Source organism: Amblyomma americanum, chromosome 5 (genome assembly GCF_052857255.1).
Source record: "Amblyomma americanum isolate KBUSLIRL-KWMA chromosome 5, ASM5285725v1, whole genome shotgun sequence".
Taxonomy (NCBI): Eukaryota; Metazoa; Arthropoda; class Arachnida; order Ixodida; family Ixodidae; genus Amblyomma; species Amblyomma americanum.
This window is the reverse complement of record NC_135501.1, coordinates 159,888,118-159,900,192: the sequence shown is the minus strand read 5'-3', so window position 1 is coordinate 159,900,192 and position 12,075 is coordinate 159,888,118. Positions and strand designations below refer to the sequence as shown.

Here is a 12,075-nt window from a genome sequence, read left to right as displayed (position 1 = left end):
TAGTTGGCGAGGACTGGTGAGAAGTTATTCTTCACGAGTAGGTTGTTTTGAAGCGTGAACGAAGACAATCCACGCTTTAATGCCCTCGGGACAACGTCTGTGTGCCCTTCCAAATAATTGACTAGGGCTTTTAGCTCCGGGTCTCCTAGTTGCTGTTCGGCGAAGTCTTCCGCGCTTATTATGCCAAGGTAGGCGTCGCCATCCTCGTCATCTTGCGACAGCGGGTCAATGGAGGCGCGTGATAGGTAATCAGCATCTGAGTGTTTTCGTCCGGACTTGTAGGTTACAGTGATGTCGTATTCTTGTAGTCTGAGGCTCCACCGTGCCAGCCGTCCTCAACGGGTTTTATGTTAGCTAGCCAACACAATGCGTGATGGTCGCTGACCACTTTGAATGGCCTGTCATATAGGTAAGGGCGAAATTTCGCTGTGGCCTAAACGATGGCGAGGCATTCCTTTTCGGTTGTAGAAAAATTGCCTTCCGCTTTTGATAACGACCGGCTAGCGTAAGCTATCACGTGTTCATGCCCATCTTTTCTCTGGACTAGGACGGCACCGAGGCCTAGGCTGCTGGCGTCAGTGTGGATTTCGGTATCGGCATGCTCGTCGAAGTGCGCAAGTACGGGCGGCGACTGCATGCATCGTTTGAGTTCTTGAAATGCGTCGGCCTGCGGCTTTTCCCACTTGAACTCGACGTCACATTTGGTTAGCTGTGTCAGTGGCTCAGCGATGCGTGAAAAGTCCTTGACAAATCGCCTGTAGTAGGCACACATGCCAAGAAATCTACGCACTGCCTTCTTGTCGATGGGCTGCGGGAACTGTGCGATGGCAGCTGTCTTCTGCGGGTCAGGGCGGACTCCAGACTTGCTGATGATGTGGCCTAGAAAAGAAGCTCATCGCAAGCGAAGCGGCACTTTTCTGGCTTCAGAGTGAGCCCTAATGACTTGATGGCCTCTAGTACTGTGGCAAGTCGCCTAAGGTGATCGTCGAAATTTGCGGCGAAGGCAACGACGTCATCCAAGTAAACGAGACAGGTCTGCCACTTCAATCCTGCTAAAACCGTGTCCATCACGCGCTAGACCGTTGCAGGCGCCGAGCACAGTCCAAATGGCATAACCTTGAACTCGTAGAGGCCGTCTGGGGTGATGAAGGCGGTCGTTTCGCGATCTTTTTCGTCGACTTCTATTTGCCAATAGCCAGACTTGAGGTCCATCGAAGAGAAGTATTTTTCGCAGCAGAGCCGTTCCAATGCGTCGTCTATCCGTGGGAGGGGGTATACGTCCTTCTTCGTAATCTTGTTCAGACGACGATAATCGACGTAGAAACGTAGGGTTCCGTCCTTTTTTTTCACCAGGACAACATTTGATGCCCACGGGCTTTTCGACGGCTGGATGATGTCGTCGCGCAGCATTTCGTCGACTTGTTCTCTTATAGCTTCACGTTCTCACGGCGAAATTCGGTAAGGGCTCTGGCGGAGTGGTCGAGCGCACTCCTCGGTGATTATGCGATGCTTGGCGACTGGTGTTGGTCGAATCCTCGATGACGTCAAAAAGCAGCCTTTGTATCGTCGGAGCAGACTTCTCAGCTGCTGTTGCTTAATCAAGGGGAGACTTGGATTAATGTCGTAGTCTGGTTCGGGAACCTTGGTCGTCGGGGTAGATGCGGCGGAATCCGAAAGGACAAACGCATTACTGGTTTCTAGAATTTCCTCGATGTACGCGATCGTCGTGCCCTTGTTGATGTGCTTGAACTCCTGGCTGAAGTTTGTCAGCAACACTTCAGTTTTCCCTCCATGCAGTCGAGCGATCCCTCTTACGACGCAAATTTCACGGTCTAGCAGTAGACGTTGGTCGCCTTCGATGACACCTTCTACATCAGCGGGTATTTCGGTGCCGACCGAAATAACCATGCTGGAGCGAGGCGGGATGCTCACTTGATCTTCGAGCACACTCAAGGTGACTACGAGGGCTCTCCGGCAGTATCGCTTTATCTTCCGACAGCGTTATTGACTTCGACTTGAGGTCGATGATTGCGCCGTGTTGGTTCAGGAAGTCCATACCGAGAGTTACGTCTCGTGAACACTGTTGGAGGATAACGAAGGTGGCAGGGTAAGTGCGTTTATGAATGGTTATTCTTGCCGTGCAGATTCCAGACGGCGTGATGAGGTGTCTTCCAGCGGTCTGAATTTGAGGGCCTTCCCATGCGGTCTGAACTTTCTTCAACTGGGCGGCGATGTGTCCACTCATTACGGAGTAATCAGCCCCTATGTCCACTTAGGCGGTAATTGCGTGGCCGTCGAGGAGCACGTCGAGGTCGGTGGTTCTTTGTCTGGCGTTGCAGTTAGGTCTTGGCGCCGGATCACGGCTGCGTGGTGTTGAACTGAAGTTGGAACATCGCGTCGTCAAGTCGTCTTTCGTCGGTGTAGTCTTGGCTTTCTGACTTCGTCGGGACGGCGGCATGTCGTTATTATGTCGTCGAGATGGTCTCTGCGTCGTCTTCGTCGGCGGCGGAGGATCTTCGTCAGTTCGACGAACAGCAACCGCACCTCCACCGGTTGACGCTTTTAATTTTCCGTATATGGGCTCGCAGAGCGGCCCCGTGCTGGGCCAGTGTATGGACGGCGCTGCGGCGACCGGTAGCGGCCTGGTGACGGCGACCGGGACAGCCGTCGAGGGCTCCGCTGAGTAGCGGCGAGGTAGTCGGCGATGTCACGAGGGCGTTCGCCTCCCTGAGGGCGCGGTGCGTCCACGGCGAACCCTCGCAATCCCAGGTCGCGGTATGGGCATCGCCGGTACACATGGCCGGCTTCCCCGCAGTGGTAGCAGAGCGGGCGGTGGTCAGGAGCGCGCCAAACGTCGGTCTTCCTCGGGTAGCTGCGCTGGTCGACGGGTGGGCGTGTTGGCGGCGGCGGCGGCGGTGGTCGACGGAATTGCGGCGTCAAGCCGCGCTCACACTAGCGGGAAGCTTCCCGCAGCGGCACAGCGTCAACGTCGACGCTGCCTCGCAGCTCCTCAGAATGACGCTCACACTGCGCGCGTTTTCTCGCTGCGGTTGTCGTGGAATGTGGAGTGAGGAGGCGCTGAGGGAGGACCCTAACGAGCAGAAAGAGAAGGGGATAGTCACGTGACACCAGAGAAGACTGGAAAGCACGCCCTTTTCCCGCGTCGTAGTCTTGATCGTCTGCTAGCTACCCTCCCGTCGCCCTTTTTGTCTCGAGGATGGCTGGTTCGAACGATGAGCTGTTGGCTACGGTAAACGTACTTATACTTGCTTGTTCGCTGCTTCTGCACCGTCGCCGTACACAGAATGCGCGGAAGCGCCGATTTTGGGTGCGACCCATGTTTCGCCGTCGAGAGCAAGAAGGACAGGCGCGTCTATTGCTGCCACGGCTGCGGGCGGAAGACGAGGCATACTTCCGCGAGTAAGTACCGTTTCTTATGATGCATTCGTAAAGTGTGCTCGTCGTACGGGATATAACTGACATATTGCCGGTCGTCTTTTAGCTACCTTCGGGTGCCTCCCAGCACCTTCGACACTTTTCTGGGCTTCGTCGAGCACAGCCTCAGCCGTCAGGTGACTCCATTCAGAGATCCGATTTCGGCCCACGATCGTCTGGCAATAACACTACGGTGAGTTTCCATGGCTAATCATATCCAATTAATTAAAATGGCTAAGAGCTTACCGCAGATTTATTTGCTGAAGCTGCTTCATGTAGTGTGGTGCGCTGTTATGGATAGTGCCTATTAAATAAGCATCTGGAGATTAATTACACTGCGCACAGCATAAGGAAATTAATATTTTTGGCTACGTCTCGCGTGACTGGAATTTCAACCTATGATCCAGAGCTGATGGAGCAGAAGGCTTCCAGGTTTAAGGCGCCGCCGCGAGCGAGTATTTTTCGAATAATTAGTTGCAATTAACCCATCGTGTGGTCCACGTTTTTGTCTGATGCAACCATTTTATTAGAGCCAATTTCTGAAATGTGAAGTAAAACAAGTAGAAGGTGCTGAAACTGCAAGTTACTGCTTATTAGGTGCATAGTGTGTTTTGACTGGAAGAATGCAGAAAGCACAATAATAATGGTTTTAATGTTCAGCATAAAAAATTTGCTGTTCCGCCGTTGGCAGCGCATGGAACACCAAAGTGAAGCAGTCTTTTCTTTCATGAAAGTGGAAGAGGAAATATTGTACGTGGCCCACCACAATTTTCAAATTTGTAGAGCAAACTGTAAAATTTTTGATCTTTCAATGCAGTACAACTAGACACCTTGTTGTTTTAATTTTTAATAAGTTTTGGTTTCTTACAAAATATGCCGGTCAGATATATTGCTGCTCAATCTCTATTACATATGTGATTGTTTTCCAGGTTTCTTGCAAATGGGGACACATTCCGCAGCTTGTCATACAACTTTTTAATTGGCCGATATACAGCTTCAGTTCTCATAAGAGAAACCACAGCTGCAATATGGAAGAATCTGTGGCATACATATGTTCCTTTTCCTCAGACTGAGATAGAATGGAGAAAGGTGAGAGAAATTAGTTTTCTGAAAAAACAGCACTTGCATAGGGCTGTGAGAACATAAAATGGAGACCACAGGTGATGTGTTGTGACATCCATATGAACCTTGCCACCCCATTCCTGGGAATGTAAAGCTGTTCAGTGCTAGCTCACTGCATGGACGACTATAATTTTTCACGTTACCCTTTGTTCCACCCTGCGGTGACAACTAAGCATAACCCTTAATCTTAAATTAAGAAGGAACAAATTTTGGGAAGCAAACCTCTCTTTTCTCCAACGAACCACACAACTTACTAAAGTATAATACATGTTGCCATGACATGTAGTGCAAGTGTAATGGAATGGTCAGAAATACACCGAGTGCCTCCTTTACTCCAGTCATCCTTTGGTTTTTGTACTGTGATTACGCAGTGAAATCCCGCATCTTCAGAGGTCTTTTAATTAATTTTTCTCTGAATTATTTTGTTTTGCAAGACCTATGTGTAAATCTTTGAAACTCGTTAAATTATTCATGCTTCTGAAAGAAACTGATTTCAGCTGTACAAAGAGGAAGCAGAGATGAGGATTTTTATGCCTGCATAACTTTCGTTGTTCATTATATACACTGTTCCCGCTCCCCACTTCCATGAAATTGTTTCCTAAGCCAGTTAATGGCTTCAAAATTTGTGTCTGTTTCAGATTGCATTCGACATGGAACAGTATTGGAATTTTCCTAATTGCATTGGGAGCCTTGACGGCAAACATGTAAACATTCAGAAGGGTATATGCTTGGGCTTGTTGGTTCATAACTTCAAGGTGAAAAACGTAGCGCAAAGAAACGAGGACACAGAAAGACGGACAACACAAGCGCCGTGTGTTGTCCGTCTTTCTGTGTCCTCGTTTCTTTGCGCTACGTTTTTCACCTTGATGTAAACATTGAATGCCGAAATAACTCTGGGTCAAGGAATCTTAACTACAAAAAAACTTTCAGTGTCGTTCTTTTGACCTGCTGTGATGCACATTACAGGTAAAGTTATTATCTGCACCTGGTTTCAACTTAATTCTAGCCACGTACACCTCAGTGGTTTGCTCTTTTGGTTGCACCAATACTAAGCATTAATGGCAAAGCTAACTGAATGCTGTAAGAAATGCAGCAACAGACCATGAGCATCTGTCGAGAAAGTTTTTGCGACAGAGCGCCATGGAGCAAAAACGAGAGGAAGACGGAAGACAGGATGGGCGCAGCGCCCGTTCTGTCTGTCCCAAGAACAATGAACCAACTAGCCCCGACCAAGATACTCACTGGAAGTTGAGGAAGTGTTTGCCAACGTGTTTGTTCTGAGGGGTATGGGAAAAAATGGAAGGGATAAAAGGACAAAATTGGTCACAGTTGAAGTTACTGCAGCTTCATTATTCCTTGCATTAAACATAGCATGCGTGAACTGGCTGCCAGAAAATATTGGTTTTCAAAAACTGTTACTCTATATTGCTTGTTTTTTTTTCTCAGTGCTGCACCGATGCCAATTCGGGTAGTCATCAAATTACTGTAACTGTAAATATGCTTTAGATAGGCACCCTCACTGTCGAAAAAAAATCAGTGTTTCTTTTGGTTTTTTTCCATTGTTTTAGTGGTTGTCAAAGAAACATTTCTTGACTGCAGCCGCAAGTCAGTGGTTTTCCAGTTCGCATCTTTTTGGTCTTCATACTTAGCTGCTCATACTTATTGGCAATATAATTAATGATGCCAGGCTTCTGATGCCTAAGATTGTCAGAACGTGTAGTTATAATTCACATGTGGCATTGGGCACTTGTCATAATTCTTCTGGGACTGTAAGGTAAGGAATAAGGTCAATTGTGTAAAATATTAAAACTGCTAAAAGTTCTTATTAGCTGCATAACGTACTGATAACATGCACTTATTATTTTTATCAACACCTGCGTGAAATATTGTCCCATAGTGACGTCATATATTTTGCAGAGGTTTAACGTGGCCTTTCTCATCGAGCTATTATAGCACTCATTATTAGCTCACTGATTTCCTTCTCATATGCCTCTTTGTTTCAGATTCACATATGTCGATCTTTGCCACTATGGTGGTGAAGGGGATTCTGGTATATTTTTGCGGTCAGATTTGCTCAAAACCCTCACCGAAGACTTGTGTGGTGTTCCATCCCCCACCACTGTTGGGTCGGCAGGTGTCATTCCCTATGTGATTGTAGGCGATGAAGCCTTCCCTTTGAAAACATTCCTGATGCGTCCCTATGCCCGTCGTGGTGAGCCTGAAATGAACATCATTATGCATTTTACAGCCAGTAATTGCATGATGCTCATTGAAGTTGATGTTGTTGCCCAGAAAGTATTTCTGTTATTTGTTTTCTATTTTAGAGCAAATATCACGGTGAAGTACCCTAGTCAAATAAGACCAAACCACATTATGCACATTTAAAGAGACGGTTCTGCTTGTGATCCTTGAAGTCCACATTAAAATCCCTTTTTTTTGTTATAGTAACCGGCAACATATTTTTACTCAAAAGCAGTAGTACTTATTGCAACCATGCTCACTTTATTTTGAAATCAAGTATACGATACAAGCCATTCGGGGTGGCACAATGCATTTTGTAATGCACCATCATAACAGAAAGCCTTTTGTCAAACACAGCCATTATACACTTTATTTTTCAGTGTTCCTTTACCCTATTGTTAAAAGTTAAAATGATTTCGAGTGGCAGGATTCTTTCAAATAATATGCCTTATGTTCTCCTCTCTAGACTTGCAGAAGCACAGATTAAGCCCATCTGGACGCGAGGAGTACCAGCAGAGAGCAACTTTCAACTACCGTTTAAGCCGGGCTCGCCGGGTCATTGAAAATTCATTTGGCATAATGGCTGCAAGATGGCGAATATTAAGGAGGCCTTTTAGAGCATCAGAGGAAACAACGGAAAATATTTGCAAGGCATGTGTTCTACATAACTTTATGATGTCGGAGAGCGCATTGGCAAGATCTGCCTACAGCCCACCTGGCTATGCCGACAGTGAGGACTGGCAAGGAAACGAAACTCCTGGCTTATGGAGGACAGACGGCAATGACCTTCCAGCAATGAGAGGGATAAGTAGACAAGGATGCCACTCTGCAAGGTAAATATGGAAAGCCTGCGTCAACCAACATTTTTATGCAGTATATGTTGAGCTGCTCCGATGTTTTATTGCAGGTCTATGTGCGAGACAGACTGGCACAATATTTTGTCACGGATGGAAAAGTTCCATGGCAAGAAGCGATTGTCAACCGTGCAGGACGGAAGGTAAAACAAGCAGGATAATGCTGCATGTGCTCTAAACGATGTTCTTTAATATGAATGCAGGCATCATACTCTTGAGTTCAAACAATTGTAAGCTTTATTCCCCTCGAAATCAAGGCAAATTACTCTAGAGTTTCTTGCTCAGTTTCGTATAAAATTTTAGAGATCTGAAATATAGCTTGTGATCGCTGCCTTGGTGGTAGAGCACGAAGCTTCACGGTGACTAAGCGGCCCGTGGCATCACTTTCGTCGTCACATTGCACTTCATTCCTTTGATTTATTGTAATATTAGCAAGACTGCCAGCACATTTATCAAGGGTCGCCTTGACACAATCTTCAAAATTGTCGTCGGTCTTCTTCCTCCTTCTGCAAAATGATGAAAACTGCATTGTTTACACCATTTTTTATCTCTCTTATGTTAGGAAGCATGATACTTGCAAGTACATACCGTGAAGGTGGCCCTCCTGAGTATGTGCCTTTGGACAGCCTTGAGAAGAAAAAGCACAAAAACAAGTCAAGAAATGATTACATGAAACTTTGCTTGCATGTCTACCTGACTGGCGCTGTGTATCGCCCAAGTACCTCCATCTCAGTTGGTGCAGGGCTAAGAGGCGATGGCCCCCGGTTTTCAGCTGGTGAAGGGCTACCAGGCCCTGCACACCTAGCTTGAGCAGGTGCTGGGCTGCGTGACAAACAGTGCACTTCCGAAATTTCTGATATAGATCACGCAAATATCAGTAAAAAGGATGGTAAGTGCTTACCTGCAGTCGTCTTCATCTGGATTGACAGCTGTGTAGTCGTACCTGGATTGTATAAAATGTGAGTTCACTGAACTTGCAGCATGATATAGACTTACGCATGGATGTGTCTACTTACAATCCGAGAAGTTGTGTTTCTGCGGGGCTCACGGTGTTTATATCAGCACTGCATCAAATAAATGTACTGAAACATGACATTCTTTGTACTCTCCTTGTACCAACACTGCTTGAAAACATACTGAGAAGCACAAATGTATTGTTTATCATTCTAAGCTACAAAAATTACCAAATCTGTAGTGTGCAGTGTTTAACACAGTACACACCTGCTTATTCAGTGTTTACTTGTATTTCGAGAAGCTCCATGCCTGGAGAGCTCTGGCTTGTGTAAGTGCTGCATGAAACAATGAAATCCTCTTTAACCTTGCCTCAACGCTGCTCAAGATACAATCAGAAGCTTGACATAATTGCATACATTTGCCAGCAAGACATACAGACAATAACGCCGACCTTTCTGGGGTAGCAAACCCATTGCCACTTCGCTGACTCAGCCCTGGTGATTGCCTGCATAACAGACGCCAGGCTAAAACATTTGGTGCTCAAGCATGCATGCAAATCACAGCTGAAGTTCATAACTATACATACCCGGTTTTCTTTGGCACGTTTGTTGTGATCCTGAGGCGCAAACATATAAGCTTAAGTGTTTACAGCACTGTCAGTGAGGCAGCATGCTTAAGGCTGCTAACTATCCCTGACGTAAACTTTCAGATTAGGAGAACTGAGAACATGGAATTTGCAATATTCTGCTGGAGATATCAAAGAATGTTTCAAAAATCACACCTCGCATTATGTTCTGAACCGTGCCATATGCATATATACCGCCGTACGCGTACGCGTATCGAAGCAAAGTGCCGCAAGCACAAAGGGACCCGGAGGCGGTGCCCAATCGCGCCCAATTCTAGATAGTCTTTCAATGATATTGGGGTTGCGAAAGTGCAGTTCTCCTTCCCACTGCGAAAAGGGTAGCGGAGGCACTTTTGGAGAACTGTGGCTGTGCACCAAGTCAGAAAAAGATTCACACTGAAAGGGTAAAACATGCCGGCAAAGGTGCGATTATACTAACCTACTAGCGTAGTGCGGCGTGCCTCGCAGCATGCCGTCGATCAGGGGGAAGAGCGCCCACTTTTTCGCGGCGATGCCGCCGTTGCCGGGTGCCCCACTCCGACATGTGGCGTCAGTGCCGCTGACAATCTTAAGCCAACGGTCCCTGGCATTCCTAAATTTTGCTGATGCCTCGGAAGCCGCAAAAAATATTTTCCTCATGCTGACATACACCTGGATCGACACCGGATACTAGACACTACACAACAAAATAAACTTACCATAAGGCCGAACTCCAGTTCGATTAATTCCCATCGGTTGTTCTTGCCATCTGTGTCCTTATAATCACAATGCGTCTTGTCATATAGAAAAGGGTAGGGCCGAATACATTCCAGGAACCGCTCAAAATCCTCAAGTCGCATGTTCATGGTGGCAAAAGCAACAGCCGAGTGCCCGGCCGGCCGGACGCGCGCACCCTCCGCCTCCGCCGACGGGGTCACTGGACTGGGAACGAAGTCTTGGAATCCCCAAATGGCATATTCATGCTGGCAAAGCAACAGCCGAGTGCCCAGCCGGCCGGACGCGAGCAGTCTCCGCCTCCGCCGACGGGGTCACTGAACTGGGACCGACGTCAAGGGACGGTCGGTGCCCATTGGCTGCTCTCGTCAGCGGCACGGGAAAAATAGGTACCGGACCCATCGCTTTGCGGGACGGCACAGCAGGCTGTCTGCGGGAACAAAACCGGCTTGTGCGGGAAGCGGCACGCGGAAAACGTCCTGCATTGCGCGTTTTCCCGCTAATGTGAGCACGCCTTTACAGGGTCCTCGCGCGGTCGTGTTGAGGGAACTTGACGGCGGGCGACGGCGGCGTAGGTCATCGCTTCTGGCTGGGGCTGCGATGATTGTGGTTGTACCTCGGGAACTCCCAGCGATCGCTGGACTTCTTTGACAATTTCGGTGACTGAGGCCACTTGAGGTTGCGATGAAGGGAAGATCTTTTGAAGCTCCTCTCGTACGACTGCCCTGATGGTCTCGCGCAGGTCGTCGGTGGCCAGTGACTGAACTCCGGCGTAGTTTGTCGAGTTCGTGCGGCGGTTGAATTGTCGGTTCCGCATTTCGAGTGTCTTCTCAATGCTGGTGGCCTCGCGAAGGAACTCTTCTACGGACGTCGGTGGGATTCGTATCATTGCTCCGAAAAGTTCCTCCTTTACACCACGCATCAGTAGGCGGACTTTCTTCTCTTCGGGCATTTCCGGGTCGGCGTGGCGGAACAGACGGCTCATTTCCTCAGTGAAGATTGCGATCGTCTCATTCGGCAGCTGCGCCCTGGTCTCCAGTAGAGCTTGGCCTCGCTCTTTTCGCTGGACGCTTGTAAATGTTTGCAGGAAGCTGCTTCGGAACAAGTCCCACGTCGTCAAGGTGGTTTCTCGATTATCGAACCACGTCCTGGCGGCGTTCTCCAATATGAAATAGACATATCGTAGCTTGTCGTCGCTTGCCCAGCTGTTAAACGTAACGACCCTCTCATAAGTTTCCAGCCAGCTTTCCGGGTCCTCAAATGTGGAACCGCGGTACGTCGGTGGTTCCCTGGGCTGCTGCAGCACGATGGGGGACGCTGGTGCTGCCATTGGGGTTGCCTCGGCCACAATCTTCTTGGTTTTCGCAGGTAGAAATCCGTGCTCCGGGGGCAGCTGTTGAAGACGGCTGCTTGCTCGATTCTCCGGGACTACGTTGGTGTTCTCTTCGCGGTCCGGGCTTAGATCACGGCTTGTAGGGGGCGTCCGGTACATGAACAAAAAAAAAAGAAGCACCTCCACCAGATGTCACGTGGTGGTGACGTTGAAGAACACAGTAGCAATACTGTGAAAGACAAAACTAACTTTTATTGGACGAACCTGTGCCCACAAAAGAGGCTACACTTACAGCACAACGGTAGCGGCGAACACGGTCGGCGATCGTCGAAAATCTGATCCGCGGGTCAAGCGCGTCGGCTGTTATATAGCAGTCGTCGAATGTTCCAGACTAATCGTTGGGACCCTCGTGCCTTCCACAAAGTTCTACACCATTCCCGTCAGGCGATGAAATCAGATCACATAAGGTTCGTCTACAACAGACAGCGAATAGAAACATCGATGACTTGCCAGAAACTTCGGATAGATGCAGGCGCGTCCGGCGCTGTGCGATAACACTTGTTAGGCGGCGAAACGTGGTCACCGGATAAATATAAGTTTACGTATCAATATGAAAAGACTGCATGATCGCTCGTCCTGTTTTATTTCTTCTTCCCGGTTCTAAGCGGTAGTCATTTAATTCTTAATAAGCTGCCAACTATCCAAACTTTCTGCGTTGACCGCATTGATTTATTACCAGAATTGATTTCCTATTAAGAATTCACTGCTTATAGCATGGTGTTTGCTGTTCATCTTCT

General features: G+C 48.1%; 1 pseudogene; it reads right to left on the bottom strand.

Annotated features, from left to right (window-relative positions):
* Window positions 1-2,562: 2,562 nt before the first annotated feature.
* On the bottom strand, window positions 2,563-11,437 carry LOC144135209 (uncharacterized; annotated as a pseudogene).
* Window positions 11,438-12,075: the final 638 nt, after the last annotated feature.